The 18,665-nt window shown below is 39.1% G+C and overlaps 1 protein-coding gene across 2 annotated transcripts in view; it reads left to right on the top strand.

Annotated features, from left to right (window-relative positions):
* LOC116978833 (cAMP-specific 3',5'-cyclic phosphodiesterase 4D-like) overlaps nt 1-18,665 on the top strand; it is a 724,969-nt gene that overhangs the window by 28,486 nt on the left and 677,818 nt on the right. The window lies entirely within an intron of this gene.

Genomic DNA, 18,665 nt, shown 5'->3' on the forward strand with positions numbered 1-18,665 from the left:
ACAGTGACTCCTACACATTCCTCACTGTGATGGAAGGCGAAATAAAGCTCAAGTCCTTCCCTTGTGTTCTTCCTCGGTCGGGGGCCTCGAGCCCTCCGTTGACGGGATGGTCTTAACTCGCGTAGCCGGCGGCGTTAGGGCCCTCTGCATCAAGGCGATCAGCTTCTGCATCTGGGGGATGTCAGTTCCCCCCCGTCGGGCAATCGAATAAATGAAGGTAGTAATACATACTAACTAAATTAGTAATTAGTAATAATACATACTAATAATACATAAATTAGTAATAATACATACTGGCACTAATAATACATTGTTTTCACATGTTTTTCAATTCGTTTTCTGCAGTTTCCAGATCGCCTACATGCCCCGGGACTGGCTGCAATTCCTAGATCCCTCGCGTCCCCGGGACTAGCTGCAGTTCCCAGGTCGCCTGCGAGCCCCGGGTCTAGCTGCCATTCCGCTGTCCAGTCCCGGCGGCCGCTCGCAACCTCCCGAGCTACTGAGTGAGTGGCATGATCCCCGACCCCCTCTTTCTCAACGCTCCTGCCCTCCCCGCAACTTTACCCCTGGCGGCCCAGCCGTGCTTACCCAGGCCAGACTCCCCACACACTGTGGAAGGAACTCTTCCCCCCCCCCCCCCCCCCCCCCCCAGCGGTGCTGTCCTTATACAGCCGCTGTACTGAAGGATAGCCAAGTCCATCTTTCTTGGCTAACAATCTAACCTTCGGCCTCCAAGACGCAGATAAATGTTCAGGCCTTATTTTAGGATAAAAAATAGCTTCTTCATTGCCGGGAAATACGGTAATTTGTTGTGAAGATTTATCGTGTCCTGCAAACTATTTTTACCTGATACCTTCCTTCCACACAAACAAAACAAGTTATTCTGATCAGGAATACAATGCCTGTAAGAATAATGGAAGCAGATTCATTAAAAAGTTCAAAAGGAGGAGTCATTATTTCATTTCAAGCTTTTCAAAATAAAAAGAATAAGAATGAACAAAGACATTTAGAAGAACAAATAAAACAATTAGATACAGATAATGCTAAAGATCCAACTATGGATAAACATAATAAAATTCTACTATTGAAATTCAAGCTAAACAAATTATTGTCAGAGAAAGTTATAACACTATTTCAAATTACAAAACAAGAACATTTCGAATTCGGGGACAAACCCCACAAACTTCTGGCACGCCAATTGAAAAAACAGGAAAAAGAGAATGCAATACTAAAGATTAAATCAGATAGAGGGGAATTATTAACACTACCCAAGGATATCAATAAAAGATTTGCTCAATTTTACCAGAATCTATACACATCTAAAACGTCAATAGACAATAATAAAGTTTCAGAATTTCTGGATAATTGTAACCTCCCTCAATTAGAATTGAGGGAACAAGAGGAACTGGGAGCACAAATTACTTCTAAGGAGATAGAAGACACAATAAACACACTTAAGAATGGAAAAACACCAGGACCAGACGGATTCAGTAATGAATTCTATAAATCCTTTTACGACATAGTTACTCCACGCTTACAGAAAACGTATACATATGATTTTAAAGAGCAAAGCTTACCTGAAACATTAGCAGAATCAACGATCACATTGATACTTAAAAAAGATAAAAATATAGAAGAACCAGGATCATATAGAGCTATTGCTTTGTTAAATACGGATCAAAAAATAATAGCGAAAACACTAGCCAGAAGACTAAGCAGGTATGTTAGTAGATTAATAAATGAGGATCAAACAGGATTTATACCTAAGAGACACTCATTCAATAATTTGAGACGCTTGCTTAACATAATGCACTCACATAAATCTCATGACCAAGAGTTATCTATCATTTCACTGGACGCAGAAAAAGCGTTTGATCAAGTAGTATGGGATTATATAATTAAAGTATTGCAAAAATTCCAAATGGGAGAGAACTTCATCGCATGGATAAAATTATTATATAACAAACCCACAGCTAGAATACTAACTAATAATATACTATCCACGAAATTTGAATTATCAAGGGGCAATAGACAAGGATGTTCACTATCACCGCTGTTATTTGTTTTGGTAATTGAACCCCTTGCTGAAAAAATAAGAACACACCCGGATATTTATGGTTATAATACAAAACACTCAAATAACATAATATCTTTATACGCCGATGATGTACTATTGTACATCACAAAACCACAAATTAGTATACCAAACATATTAAATTTAATTGAGGACTTTGGATCCTTCTCAGGATATAGAATAAACTGGAACAAAAGTGAAATTATGTCGATAAAACCAAAAGACTCAACACACTACCGGAAATTCCCCTTTAAAATAGCCACAGAAAAATTCAAATATTTGGGAATTGAAATTGCTAGAAACTACCATGATATGTTTAAAGCCAATTGTAATCCCTTACGTAAGAAACTAAATAATTTGATTAAATTCTGGAAAACACTTCCGATGTCCCTAATAGGCAGAATAAACGCTATAAAAATGATCTTTTTACCACAAATCCTATACCTATTTCAATCAAAACCTATAGATCTCCCAAAAAGTTTTTCAAAAAATTGGACTCAGACATTACACATTTTATATGGGACAAGTCCCATAGAATACAAAGAGCACACCTTAATAAACGAAAAGAGTTGGGTGGTCTAGCGCTCCCTAACTTTATGTATTATAATTGGGCAGTAAATATTAAAAATATGATTCACCTGCTGGACAATTCTGCCCAGCAGGTGGACTGGATTGTAATGGAAAGAGAGGACTGCTCTCCGTGTAATATAGGAGCGACTCTCCTCTCACCAATACATCTGAATAACAAAAATTATAATAAAAATCCAATTATACGTAGCACAATTAGAACATGGAAACAAATAAAACAGAATCTAAAATTAAGAAACCTATCTCTTTTAATACCAATAGTTAATAATCCATCGTTTAAACCATCAATTATAGACAAATCATTTATACAATGGGAAAGAATGGGAATCAAAACGCTCGGAGATCTGTATGAATTGGGAAAATTACTATCATTTCAACAACTACAACTGAAATATAATTTGAAAAATAATCAATATTTTAAATATCTTCAAATTCGTGATTATCTGAAAAAATACACAAAAGACTCATAATATGCCTACAGACTTACTGGATGAAGCAATGAAGACAAATGCGGAATCAGCGAATCTAATATCGTACTTATATAACATCATCTTAAACATAGAAATACCCACAACTGATGGAATTAGAAGAGACTGGGAACAAGAATTAGCTATAAAAATTTCAAAAGAGAGCTGGGATAATCACTTACTACAGGTGCATAAATGTTCGATCAACGTACGACATACTCTCATCCAATTCAAAACATTACATAGACTATATTATTCAAAAACTAAAATAAATAAACTCTTCCCTAATGTCTCACCCATCTGTGATAAATGTCTGTGTCAAGAAGCTACCATAGCGCATTCTTTTGTTTTTTGTACAAAAATACAAAAATTCTGGAATGAAATATTTGACATCTTTACAAAATTAATTAAAATAAAACTGGTACCAAAACCAGAATGGATTATTTTTGGAATATCGGAAGGTAACCCTGAAGTAAACGTGTTTCAGAAGAATTTACTCAATTACGGGCTAATAATGGGAAAAAAGCTCATACTTAAATTCTGGAAAAATGCGCCTACACCAACAATAAAAATGTGGATATCAAATATGTTTGAAACACTACATCTGGAAGAGATGAGATTCTAGGGTCTACTTTCTTTCTTTACTTCCTTCTCTAACTTCTTTTCTAAGGGGCTTTCTTTTCTCAACACTCTCCTGCACCTTCACGACTCTTGCGCACTTTCTTTACTCTCTTTACTTCTATCTTTTTCTTAAAGCTCAAAAAATGAAGCGGTACAAAAAATGTATTAAGACATATGTGTTGTGTAGTATTGTAACTTACCGTACTTCTAATAAAAATAAAATTTAAAAAAAAAGTTCAAAAGGTTATTTAATTAGGGTTAATAAAATTAAATAAATTTAATTAAATAAAAATTATATTAAATAGATTTATCGAAGGAGGACGGAATTGAAATTAATTGCTAAGCACAAAACATTTTGTGCTGAATGACTTTTTTACTGTTCTGTATCAAAATTATTATTCTATGAAGAAGAGTTTACTGATAATATGGTGACACAAGAAACTTCAAATACTGGAATTGCTGGAGGAGCTCAATGGGTCAGGCAGCATTTGTGGAGGAAATGGAAATAAGTTTTGCAATTGTTGGTATGGTATGAAACATGGAGAGAGAAATTAATGCAGGTAAGTGAAAATATTGCACCAGTTCCAAAGAAAAGAAAATATGCACTATTTTAATGTTATAAAAATAGCCAAGGATGCGACCTGGGTTGAGACCTGGGATCCTCAGTAGATTCAAGACTAAATATGCTGAACCAATACTAACCAAAATCAGCAATGCTAATGTATTGTTGAATCATATTGCCTGAACAATAGAATACTGGTCAGAGTTGGTAATGGAATGCAAACCACAGTTGACACAGGCACAACCTGAATACTGCAGGTACACAAAATTGCTGGGGAAACTCAGCGGGTGCAGCAGCATCTATGGAGCGAAGGAAATAGGCGACGTTTCGGGCCGAAACCCTTCTTCAATACTGCATCCGGTTCTGCACATCAGAAGGGAGAATGTCAATCTAGAAACAGTGCAAAAAATGATTAATTAAGCAGATAACCATTGCAAATGATGAGGATGGATTGTTAAAGGTGTAGAAAAATATACCCTGGAAATGAATATTGGTCAGAATATAGAAGCAGAGAATCCAGGTTTAAAAATTGTAAAAAAGAGTTTTAAAAAAGAGGTTGAGAAGGAGTTTCTTCCCAACGGCCAATAGGACTGTAAACAGGAGTTTCTCAACAGTAATCTCACCAGCGACTAACTTTTACTGTACCACTCTACTGTTTTTTTTGAATTGACGTTTTTTCCCCTTTTTCCTTCCGCCGACAATATTTAATATGTAAAAGAATATGTGATTCTGTTCCATTCTGTTTGTAGTTTGTTTGATTGTTTGTTTGTTTGTCTTTTTGCACAAAGTCCGCAAGCATTGCCACTTTTCATTTCACTGCATATCTCGTATGTGTATGTGACGAATAAACTTGACTTGACTTGACTTGAAATTATAATATTATCAGTAAAACATAAACAAAGTGCTGGAGGATCTCAGTGGGTCAGACAGCGTCTGTGATGGGACTGAAGAGTTCTGACCTAATACTTTATCTATCCATTCCCTCCACACATTAACAACCTAACGTGCTAAGGCCCTCCAGCACTTTGTTTTTTGTTGCAGATTCCAAAATCTGCAGTTTCTAGCATCTTCATATTATTAAACTCTACCTCATAAAAAGAGTAAATTTAAGGGGTGGGAGCAGGGAACAAGTATACAGAATGAATTGATGATTCAAAGCTGGTAACACCTCACGTTACATGCTTACCTTTTATGACATGACTGGACGCCATTTTATGATGTGAACAAACAACTGTTATCATTGACATCAAAGTTACATAAATTACTTTTTCTAATTAATTGTCAATGACAATGCATTTTTGCCAATAAAATGTTTTACGTAAATTTAGAAATGGTGTTTGACCTAGATTTGTTATTCTTGTGCAGACAAATCAATTTGCTTCTGCTCCCCCTCCCCCTCCCTCCTATTTTTTAACATCTCAGTTTAGTGACTATTGTTTTATTGTATACTTTACCTGACTGAATGGTTATACAAATAAACAGAATCGACAGTACATGCAACTTCCTTACATTTGCAAAATTTACTCTGCATGATATGCATTCAGAATAAAAAGAGAGTTCATAATTTGAAGTGTTTATACTGCCACTTTGAAAATCCACTTAGAAAGATTCTAATCTGCAATCCGCTAAAAATAACCATGTTATGTATTAACTAACTTTAAAAAATATGAATAACCTACCAGAATAAATGTATCTATTGAACATGTTGGAGCATAATTTGACATATCGTGATTTTTTTTAGCACTTTTCGTAGTTGTGTGTGATTAATGATTAACATTAAATAGATCATGTCCACATGACATTTAGTTCAAAATCAAGAGTGGATTTTTCATTGTGTGGTGTGTTGTTTAAAAAATATCAAGTGTTTTTTTTCAACCAAATATAATCGTCAAGCTGCTCAGTGTTGCTGAAGTGCACAAATAAATGTGTTGTCTTAATTGCAGAAACATCAAAGAAAGTAATGCCTTTTAAAGCTGTTGCTTGGAAACTGTTTTCTGCATGGTTGATCTAGGCATCTGATTGATTGATGCAAAACATTTTTTCCCTTTGCTAAATGGTATGAGTTTGAGTCACCTGTAAAAGCAAAAGTATAGATTCAATGCAATCCTTTTAAACTGAACTGCATTAACTGGCCTTCTCCTCAAGACTTGGGTGATGATGTTGTTTTTGTAATTTTTATCCTGATCTGATTATCACACCTTTTAATTTGCCTTTTTCTGCTGCGTGGGTTGTGAGACACCTATCTCCTAATATCTCTATCAGTCTCTTAGTTGGCCATATACAATTCCCTATATAATTAGTTTTTCTGTGAAAATGTCATTCTGTCCAGCCTCCAAAAATTTAACATGATTAGATTGCTAATCAAGTCATGGTGATTAATTCTTGGATTATATCACTTCATGGATACGTGTGGCTTTTAATTAAAAAAAGATCACCATGGTGCATAAAGTTACAAACCAGATTACATTATTGGTTTGATTATAGAGAACTACTTCCTTCAAAAGAGAATGATTGTGCACCAGGAATGGAACAATAAAATTCTTACTTGCTGCAGCTTTTACAGGTACATTATCACAAAAATACCACAACAAATATACAGTAAACTACCTTACAGTAGATTATCAGTTTCACTCACTTGGACTCACTTGGACACACTAGAGGCAGGAAACATGTTCCCGATGTTGGGGGAGTCCAGAACCAGGGGCCACAGTTTAAGAATAAGGAGTAAGCCATTTAGAACGGAGATGAGGAAGAGAGTGGCGAGTCTGTGCAATTCTCTGCCTCAGGGGGCGGTGGAGGCCGGTTCTCTGGATGCTTTCAAGAGAGAGCTAGATAGGGCTCTTAAAAATAGCGGAGTCAGGGGATATGGGGAGAAGGCAGGAACGGGGTACTGATTGGGGATGACCAGCCATGATCACATTGAATGGTGGTTCTGGCTCGAAGGGCCAAATGGCCTACTCCTGCACCTATTGTCTATTGTCTATTGTCACTCGGTAAGCTGCGATGATAGTGCAAGCCAAAGTACATTGTGCACCCCTGATACAAAGTCCATTCTAGTTCATGGTTATACAATATGGTTCAAGAGCATGAGATTGATGGAAATAAGCTATTCCTGAACCTAGAAGTAATGGCTGCTTTCCTTTTTATTATATATCTGCACATTATTTTTGCCCCCATTTGTGCAGTTTAGGAATTTCTTAGCTTTTCCTAAGGAATAGAACCAACAATATTTGGGGCCCCATCACTCTCATTTAAGTGAAGGCACTTCTGAATTATTTGTTCTTGAATTATTCATCTAGAGAAGTTTGCCAAAGATGTGGTATTCTTTGCACCTGGGATCCTGGAATATTAAAGACTGAAATTGCCCCATCTAACGACTTTGCAACAAGAGTTGGGTTTTGGGCTACATTCATTTTAAATTCTTTATTTCAGTTGTTGCCAGAACACATAAAGTTTAGCTGGCAGCCCGACAAGTGGCACTTCTGCTTCATTTGGAAGCTGTTCTGCAATGTGACTGAAGTATTTTAGCAATACTGAAATTTCACAGCATCCATTTACCGTTTAAAGAAAAATTACAAGCTAATTCACCTGTTATTCCTCGTGGATTCATTTCCCACTATTTTCCCTGTTCTGACGACTGTCCCTTCATCCTTGTATTAACATTTTCCCAATCTCGGAATCTCATCTGTCTGCATTCCGCCTTCACTAATTGTAGCTCTTTTCTACTAAAGCATATAGTATATTGTGAATGATGAATCAAGAGCAGCAGGAAAACATTGGAATGAGCTGACCTGGCATCACAGGGTAAGGTCAGGCTGTCTGTGCACAGGAGAATAGGAGTGCCTGAACAGTGCTGGGAGAGCTGTTTGTGGAATGTAATACCCGCTAACTCTTGTACGAAATGCACACAAAAATACTAACACTAAATGGAAAAAAATACTAACACTCTCCTAATGTTGAGAAATAAAAAATATCAATCATGGCAAAGGGTTACTGGGCTTACAGAGCACCAGATTCAAGAATGTTATCAAAGCCGCTTTGGAAAAAGCGTAACTTTTCACAAAATTGTGGGAATTATTGGCCTGTGACCACACAAAGAGGAGAAAGAGAATACGATGGCATTGAAAACCTGGAGACCCGCTGTACGGAGCAAAAATATTGAAACCCAGCAAAAGTGATAGAAGGAGTGTGCCCACCTCCAAAAATATCAGTCTTGCCAACCAACTCCTCCCTCCCCAAAAAAACACAAAGAGCTTGACTAATAGAATGCACAGGCAGCATCTCCAGAGAACATGGATAGGTGATGTTACAAAATGTATTTTCTCCAGAGATGCTGGCTGATCCGCTGAGTTACTCCAGCATTTGTGTCTTTTTTTTGTAAACCAGCATCTGCAGTTCCTTGTGTCCACTTTCTCCCCTGATCTATGGTACAGCCTAAGGATCGCAGACTTGACCTATCGGCCACCCCGGAACTCCAGAACTAAATTGGAAACATATTATCCTCAGTAGAAGCCCACAGAAGACCTCAGTGGAAGGATACAGAACTTGATCGTACTTGTCTGCCTACATGAGAGAATGGGTGCAGTACAAATGTCACTTGCTGCTTTTGAGTTTTTTTGTTTACTGTACCACCGATTATTAAAATGACTAGCTATTGAGACACTGAAATGCAGTGTCAGAAGTGGTGATTAATGAAACAATGAGATTCAGATGACATGCCCTACTTGGAATAGTGAACACAGGGCATGATTCCTTCCGATTGAGATTGTATTTGAAAGTGCTGCTTAAGACAGTGAGCTATGACATTCAATTGAAGCAATAGGCAGTAGAACAAATAAATATGACTGAGCTGTAGCATTTCTGGCAAATAATCTGCTTAACCTTTTAAAGAACTGAGAAAATGGAGGGATGAGTTTTCACTCTATATTGATCTTGTTCTGACAAACTAAAGTGGCCTTTTCACGGGGCGACTTGACGCAAGAGTGAACCAGAGTTTAACATCGTGGGAACCTCGTGCGATAACAGTACGGCATTCGTGGACCACCGTGGACCACCGTGGCGCTAACGGCAGGTAGTCGTGTAACTTGGTCACTCTGGAGAAAATTCAAGAAAGTTTGAATTTCTCCAAGAGTGACTTGTACACTTGTGGTTGAGCATTGCAACATTGTATGAACATAGTGGCCAGTGCGATATCCGTAATAAATCTTGCGGGTACCGTGGGAACTCCTGCGAACGGCGAGTAACTGAGCAGTTTGATTGTCAGTGCTTGTTTTACCTCATTGTTAAATAAATATATTTTTTACTATCAGATTGATGTCTGCAATTCTTCATTAACACATCACTACAAGATGAATGTCTCTAATGTTATAATCCCTCTCATGCTGAAACAAAATAGTTGAAGGGAGGTGAAATAATCACATTTTCATTCTTTTTCATTTTTGAGTGTTCAGGTACCTCACTTGCTGAGCTATTTTACTCCAGCAGTTTGTGTCTCTTTTTGTCTAAAGCAGTTTCTAAGACTGTAGGAACTCTGCGGGCCAGGCAGCAACTACGGAGGGAAATGGACTTGCAACCCTTTCTTCAGGCTGCCTTATCTCTCCCCCCCCCCCCCCCCCCCGCCCCTACTCCCACCCACACACACAAATGCTGGAGAAACTCAGTGGTTGCAGCAGCATCTATGGAACGAAGGAAATAGGCAACGTTTCGGCCCGAAACGTTGCCTACTTCCTTCGCTCCATAGATGCTGCTGCACCCGCTGAGTTTCTCCAGCATTATTGTGTACCTTCGATTTTCCAGCATCTGCAGTTCCTTCTTAAACACAAATGCACCTGAGTTCCTCCAGCATTTCGTGTTTTGCTCAGTATTCCAGCATCCGCTGTCTCCCGCGTCTCCAATAAAACAAAACTACTGTCAAAAGGGTGAAGAATAGGGGCAGAGATAGATACATTCCTGATTAGTGCGGCTGTCAGGAGGTTATGGGGAGAAGGCAAGAGAATGTGGTTGAGAGGGAGAGATAGATCAGCCGCGATTGAATGGCGGAGTGGACTTAATGGACCGAATGGCCTAATTTTGCTCCTATAACTAACAAAGATAGTAATTGTTAGGGAAATGTAGTTATTAAAGACGAGGGGGAGCAGAAATGGGCAGTCTGGGATGGCTCGCGAGATACTTGCATAGAGGCACAAACGTTAAAGAAAGGGCAGATAAACAGAGGGGGGGGGGGGACTTCCCTCAGTGCCCATCTGTTACCATTAATTGGACAGTTCGGTCTGTGAAACGCAACACGCCAGCCCCGACATCCAGCCCGGTGGTCAGTCCTTTGAAGATAGACACCAGTTGCTTGGAGCAACTCAGCCGGACAGGCAGCAAATCTGGAGAGAAGGAACGGGTGGCGTTTCGGGTCGAGAGCCTTCTTCAGACTGAGGTCAATCCCCTGCATGGATAACAGGAGTCCCAGCCAACACGACAATCGCCCGCTGCACAGTCTCGGAGTTTCCACTGCGAAAACGGTGCCTACATTTGAGCACTTATGTAACTGAACCATCCTAACACCAACCACAGAGCATTCCTGAACTACTACCTACCTCATTCGAGACCCTCGGACTATCTTAGATCGTATACTCACTGGCTTTATCGAGTTACAATGTGGAAACCGGCCCTTCGGCTCAACTTGCCCATACCGGCCAAAATGTCCCATCGAAACTAGTCCCATCTGCCTGCGTCTGGTCCATATCCCTCCCAACCTGTCTTATCCATGTACCTGTCTAAATGTTTCTTAAATGTAGGGATGGACCCAGCCTCAACTACCTCCTCTGTAGGTACTTAAACAGACTTAAAAACAGTTTTTACCCCACTGCTATAAAGGCACTAAATGTAGCCGCCAAGGAACGCAGGGGCGATACATACTAAGAGACTGTGAAATCGACAGAAGGATGTAGGGCTGGGTGTTTATGCGTGCTATTTTCATGATATTTATTTTAGTTTATCTTTTTTTAAATATTTTACCTTGTATGTATCGTTAGCTTTTAGAAATGTTTGAATGGTGCACTGACTGGCTGACATTTTACAATTTCGTTGTACATGGTTCATGTTACAATGACAATAAAGAAACTATTCTATTCTATTCTATTCTATTCTCTGGCAGCTTGTTCCATACACCCACCACCCTTTGTGCGAAAATGTTACCCCTCACTCAGATTCCTATTAGATCTTCCCCCCTCACCTTGAACCTATGCCCTCTGGTCCTCGAATCCCCTCTGTGGGCAAAGGACACATATTACCCTGGACTCTGTCTATTTCCCTGCCTGTTCGTCTCATGGTTTTGTACACCTCTCAGCCTCTGTCCCCAGTGTGGAGTTAAGGGCTTGTTTATGGGCGCCCTGGGCTGAGAACTCTGGAGGATGGGTTTTAGACTTTATCGGGAATCGAGATAGACCCCATAATGCAGGAGCAAAGAATCGCAGACGCTAATCTGCATTGGAAAGACACAATATGCGGGAGTAACTCAGCGCTGAAGAAGAGTCCAGACCCGAAACAACATCTATCCATGTTGTCTAGCGATGCTGCCTGACCCGCTGAGTTGCTCCAGCGCTTTGTGTCTTTCCACTAGACCTGTAATAAGTCTCGGCTGGGTGTTTACTGGGATCTCTGGTGTTTAATAGACGTCCTGATGTTGTTTTTGATCGGGTTTACTACTGACAGTATTTAATCAGATCCATATTAAATCATTTCCCCTTCACCTTAAACCTATGTAATCTGGTCCTCGATTCGCCTACTCTGGGCAAGAGACTGTGCATCTACCCGATCGATTCCTCGCATGATTTTAAACATTATCTTGCACACAGCGTTGTTCCCTTCACCATGTATACACCATTTATGGCTCGATTGTTACTATTTATTGTCTGTCTACTGACTGGTTAAACGTTTGAAAGTTTCACCTCTCAGTAGATAATAAAATAAGACAACCATCACGGTCAATGTGAGACAAAGTCTTTATTCCTATTTGACAAAATAAAAAGACGACTTCTTGCACATATTGAGAGAAGGTGCATCACACCAAACAACATTTGTCTAAAAAAAAACAGATTATTCTTCAGCTCATTAAAGAGCTCGGGTGAAATTCTGACAAAGTTTGTGGATGCACTTTTATCCTCTTCGCACAGCACATTAAGCAGCTGATCATATTGTCCAAATTGAGGTCTCCGTTGAAAGATGGGCTTCACCCAGTGAGACTTCCTCTTAATTCTCTTTTTAATTAATCTCACCCTTCTGCCTTCACGCAAGCGTTCTCGATGCACATAGTGGGCTGCTGCATACAGCGCGTCAATGAAAATAACCACCATCCTGTACTCGAAAATACTTAGTATAGGCATGTCTCCAAATGAGCCAATTCAACCAAGGGAGGAATATAGTGTGTGAAAAAAAACAATATAGTGTGTGAAAACAAAGTAACATCATTTGTGCCACGTGATTAACCACACTACAGTTCACGATGTTCATTCAAGATTAACAGGAAAGCTCGGGAGACGGACAAGTCACTCGCACAAATAACAGAAATGCCGAGTACCGTGGGAACTCTTTATTTACCCCCCGTTATATCGTGCGAAACTCGTGCTGGACCACGACCACTTCACTCTGGTGACATCTTGCGTCAACTCGCCCCGTGAAAAAGCCCCATTAAGCAGACAAAATGTAAGATGCTGTTTTTGCTCACTGGAATGGGATTTGTATTATATCTTAAAGCTCTCAAATTAGACACTGGAGAATCCATTACATGCATTAAAGGCACCTTATACCCCACTGAGAAATGAAACAGTTTGCTGGTTCTGTACGTGTAACCAGGAGCAGGAAAAAATGCTTTGCCCCATTCTTGTATACATTCTTAGCAGAGCTACTTCTAGTGGTAGTTTATTGCAGCGTTATAGGTAGTATACTGAAGAAACTTGCTCACTATGGGTCACTTGAGTAATCTGGAAACTCAGGCAGAGTAAATTCCAGATAAGAGCATGTAAGGCCGTGGAGCGGTTCAAGGCCATGCTTGAAATGCTGGATGGCCAGAGGGAGGTGTGTGGGGGAAAGCACAAAATAAAAGCAGAACAGAGAAAGTGTAGAAAATGTGACTTAGTTGTTAAAATGATTGCAGACAGCAAAATAAGTGGCTGAAAATGAAGCCTTCTGCCTGTGAGAAAATTAATGTACAAAGTAGATTAGAGATATATTTTTTACAAACAGCACACAAAGATAACATCAGAAGACCAGGGAGTAGATGCAGTAATCTGCACAGAGACTGAGATAGTGTTAGATTCAGGATACTAGTCAAATGTAATGTAACTGATGACAAAGAAAATTAATCCCATGGAAAGAAAACGCACCAGATGTTTCAGCACCAATATGTTGGTGGGAGGGCAACAGGTGGCACTCTGCTTTGCTCCCTGGTCAAGTCATCCTTTTCAAGGTGCTGCAGTCACATCTTGTCAATATAAAGCACAGAAGTTGGTTGGAAGATGTTCACGGATGGTGGTGAATCCAAAGCAATCAAGAGAAATAATACATATTGCATCACTGGTCAGGAAGGTGCCATACCTGTGCTTGGAATTAGTGTCATGCAGCAGATAGAACTGATAAAGGTACACCACAAAGGGTAGTGAAACCTGCTTTGCTGCAAGCAATTACATCAGCCCAGAAAAAAAAACCGAGGATGATATTCACACAGCAGGGCAATCAAAAGTATAAAAAGTGCAGGGTGACAAATGGAGGTTGTCGAAAAAAGACAGGCATGTTGCTATAACAGAGATAGAAAAGATTTTCCACTACTATGGGATAGTGATGTAATGAGATTGAAGCCCACATCAGACTGATGACTGACATAGTGACCAGTCACACACAATACCCTTGTCATCTGAGCTCATGACAGACGACGGCAATCCATGACAGACGACGGCAATCCACCGAGCAAAAAAATGAAGTGCTGGAATAAGTCAACTGGTCAGGCAGCATCTGTGGAGGGAATGCACAGATGGGGTTTTGGATTGGGATAAAGTCTGAAGTCTCCTGACCCAAAATGTTATCTGTCCACAGATGCTGCCTGACCCGCTGAGTTTATGCAGTACATTATTTTTCAGAACAGATGTTTGATCTGATTTGGAAGGGCCATTCATTGACCCAATCATGAGGAATTCTATTGAAATGCAAGTCGATTAATTATTAGAGACATAATCTACATTTGTGTTTGTACCTCTAGAAATCATTCGAAGCTATTAAGAGCAGACATAGTGGAAAACTTTAAAATATAACACTCAATTTTAATGTAATTTTCACCTATTTGTTTAATCATTATAGGAGAGAAAGAACTAATACAGTATTAGTTAATACCACTTTAAGATATGTGGCACGTGTCCAATTGGTACATTGATAGCGTATAACTTGCTTGGACCAGTTTGCATGTATTGGAACAGAAAGATACTGAGACAATAAACCTTGCCTTTGGAGGCGTTTGCCATACGTCACACTGCTGGAAATATGAAAAACTGAAATGCAGGTATCTATCTTTGGACATGCAAAAACACAGTTAAGTGTGAGGTGTTGCATTTTCAGAAGTCAAATCAGGGCAGGACATTTACAGTGAGTGGTAGAGCCCTGGGGAGTGTTCTAGAGCAGAGGGATCTCATGTACCTAGTTCCCTGGAAATGGCAGAATAGGTAGATCGGGTGATGAAAAGGGTTTTGGCACATTGGCCTTCAACAGGTAGGGAATTAAGTATGGAAGTTGGGATATTATGTTACAGTTGTACAAGACATTGGCGAGGTCACATTTAGAGTATTGTGTTCAGTTTTGGCCACCCTGCTATAGGAGAGATGCCATTATGCAGGGAAGAGTGCAGAAAAGATATACAAGCATGTTGCCAGGACTCAGGTGCCTGGGGTGTAAGAAAATGTTGCATTATAGTAATTTACTGATTATTGATGGACTTTAAAATTTGATTCTGTAATCTAGTAGTAGATAAGAATAAATGGCTCCCTATACATAAATTAATTTTGCAAGATATATTGCTTTTCACATTATAAGGCACTCTCTATCTAACTCATCATGAACACCAGTCTCTGGAATTGTCTGGTTCTTTCCGTTTTGTTACCTCTCCAAAGTTTCAACCTCTCTAAAACTCTGTCTGCCTTTGCAGACAATCTAAGTCAATCCATTCCTCTCTCCAATCTGCATTGTTTCATTTTCCTATTAATTTAAAGCTGTCAGAATGTGTATATGATGATTAGTCCTGAATGCAAGTTATTTATAATTACAATCATAATTTGTAATTATGTCTGTGGTAATTGGATTTCAGTGGATTGCTCCGATTGTTTTTACAATGCACAAAAATAACTTTGCACTTTTTTAGTATTCATTCATTGTATTTTAACTTATTAAGTATGGAAGTTATCTGAGGAAATGTGTGGTGTTATGTCTGTCTTGAAGCTGTTGTGGCACTGTAATTTCCTGTAAAGGATTATTAAAGGATCTATCTATCTATCTATCTATCTATCTATCTATCTATCTATCTATCTATCTATCTATCTATCTATCTATCTATCTATCTATCTATCTATCTATCTATCTATCTATCTATCTATCTATCTATTGTGGTTTCTGATCCTCGGTCTGAATCTAATCAAAATTTAAAGGAAAACTGGAAAATCTTTCATGAAGTGAATTTGGAATATTTGTTAACCAGTGATTATGTTTCATTTTCATACCTTGAGCAGTAATCACGCCAAGTAGAATGACGTCAGTGGCAGGTTTCATGTAATTTCTTCAGCCTGTTTTGCTTGATTGCCATATTGGGAATTCTCCTGATTTGTTGCAGTGTTCTGGCGAGTGGGATCAACCCCAAATCACTGCAGATAAAAAGGCCACTTGCCCTAATGTGACCATGTCAGTGGTCCTCTAAGTGAAGTATATGTACAGTAGGAGTTGGCAGAGACTATTTGGTAAAATATTCTGATGGGAGTATCTGCCAGATTGGACTGCCATTTTAACGTGTTCTGTCTGGTTTACAAGCCTTGGTTAGGAGGTGGAGGCAGTAACTTGCCACTCCGATCAGAGAGAGCCCAGTCTTGGCATGTCTGCCAAAAACAAGTGTGGGCGGAGAAGCAGGAGAAGCAGCGTTGAAGCGTGCTCAGAGACGACACAACTTTCTGAAAGATGGAGCCATTAGAAAGGTTTTATTTATTTTCTAATAATTGAAATAGTATTAAATGTAAATTTGATTTAAATTAATTTGTTAGCAAAACTGCTTTTGGTGGGTTTCTTTTCTATGTACGGTGGGTAAGTAATGCATTTATTCTGAAGCTTTTTGATTGTTAACAGAATATGTTTTTGAATCAACAAACAAATCCTCCAGTATCACAGAAGGTTTACATTTCAAATAATTTATTTTTTAACCACATTATGAAACATGTTTAACACACTAAAATTACAAACTGCACTGTGGAACGTATTCTAAAGGTAGAGGATCGTTTGGAACAATATAAAGATCAAACTGATGTGCCTCTTGATGTTGCTGGTAAAGCATATTAGTTTGGCTGAGCCATTGTTTCTAACAATCTAAGTAAGGCCTTGTTTTACGCCACTGAATTCTAACACTGTTGCCAAACTGTAAAACATGTTTCCTTCTCCTGCAATGACAACTTCATTTTGAGTTTGGATAAAAACATGATTATCTCAGTTGGATGAGTATGAAGGAAAATTATTCAGGTTGCATGCTCAGGATTGCCATTATGATGCTTTAAGTACAAATGCTTGTGAAAAGCCCTTATATTTGATGAAGCCTATTCTTCATTGCTCTTAGCTTACAGCCCTCAAAATGTTACATCACATGCATCTCAGTATTGCTATAGCGCAGGCTAAAATAAACCAATTGACCCCTGTTTTGGCACGCACAGCACTGCCATACTCGGTATTATGTCACTGATAGTGACTTTGGTGATGTCTTGATAATATTGTTCTGTAAACTTATTTTGTACGATAATTTGTAGTTACTCTTGCTTATACTTGTGTGCCGTGGGACTGTAAGTCATGATGAATTTAGCCCACTCCCTTGACGTCAGTCTGAAGAAAGGTCTCGAACCGAAACATTGCCCATTCCTTCTCTTCAGAGACGCTCCAGCATTTTGTGTCTACCTTCGATTTAAACCAGCATCTGCAGTTCTTTTCTACACTAGCTGTAATTAATGTTGAATTTAATACTTCTGAATCTTGGTCTGCATTTTTCAATTTTGAACTTCAGGAAGCCAATGATGTTTATGCCTAATATTTTATATTAGGGCGAGTGATGTGGGATTTGTATAAGATTCCGAGATTAACTTGTAATGAAATTTTTCCCCAAGCTTCATTAATTTTATGGAAAACAATGAGTATACCAAGATCAAATCTGGGAAAATTGTACATCACTTTTGTCAATACAATCAATACAATACAATCAGTTTTATTCACTTTATGTGCAAGTGAAATGAATTTTCCAGCAGCGATACAATGAAAAAGAACACACAAAAACACACTAAAAATTGAACACAAACATCCACCACAGCATTCATCATTCATCATGTGGTGGAAGGCACAACATTTGGCCTCCATTTTCCCCCGTGGTCGGGACCTCAATATAGGGAGTCTCAGGTTGTGTCACAATTCTGTTCCTGAGAACTGTTAATAACTCAAAGGAAATGAACAGAAACAGCTGCAACAGTAGAGTCAGCGGGTGAGGGAAGACAGCCGGCCTCACTGACTCAGGGAGTGAGTCTGGTCAGCTTTCCCAGATCTGCTTGGCTCGACCCAGCTCCCAATTGTTGCAGCTTAGGGGGGGGGGGGGGTGGTTGGATGGTCAAGGTGGTTGGTGGGGTGAGAGTGTGAGGATGCCCCCTTCCTACCTGGCTGAAGATGCCTGCAGCCCCACAGCAGCTGGCAAATCCACCCCATCCATCCCGTCGGTCTCCAGACACTCGTGCGTTTGTATAGAACGTTGATAAATTCGACGTTCGTAAGCTGGGGAAGACCCTCAATCTTATACCCTTGAACTGATTTTTTTCCTGAGCAACTTAACTCTCTAGATAAATCAGTGTTTGGTCCTGAAAGGTGCTTTGACAATTATTAAGGTCTACAATTTTGGTGTGATGTGTTCTCAGCTTATTAATTGTGTTTTGCTATGATGGTACATTGATTAAATGTGTAAAATCTACTCTTACCATGGTTGTGTCTCGAAGGTTTTCATTTGCTGCTGGTATGAAGACAACAAGATAACTTTTTGTGTGACTTTTGGGTTGGTTGATAATTTGTAATTAGATTAATATTTCCTGGTATTTTTCCTTTG

This window comes from Amblyraja radiata, chromosome 1 (assembly GCF_010909765.2).
Source record: "Amblyraja radiata isolate CabotCenter1 chromosome 1, sAmbRad1.1.pri, whole genome shotgun sequence".
Taxonomy (NCBI): domain Eukaryota; kingdom Metazoa; phylum Chordata; class Chondrichthyes; order Rajiformes; family Rajidae; genus Amblyraja; species Amblyraja radiata.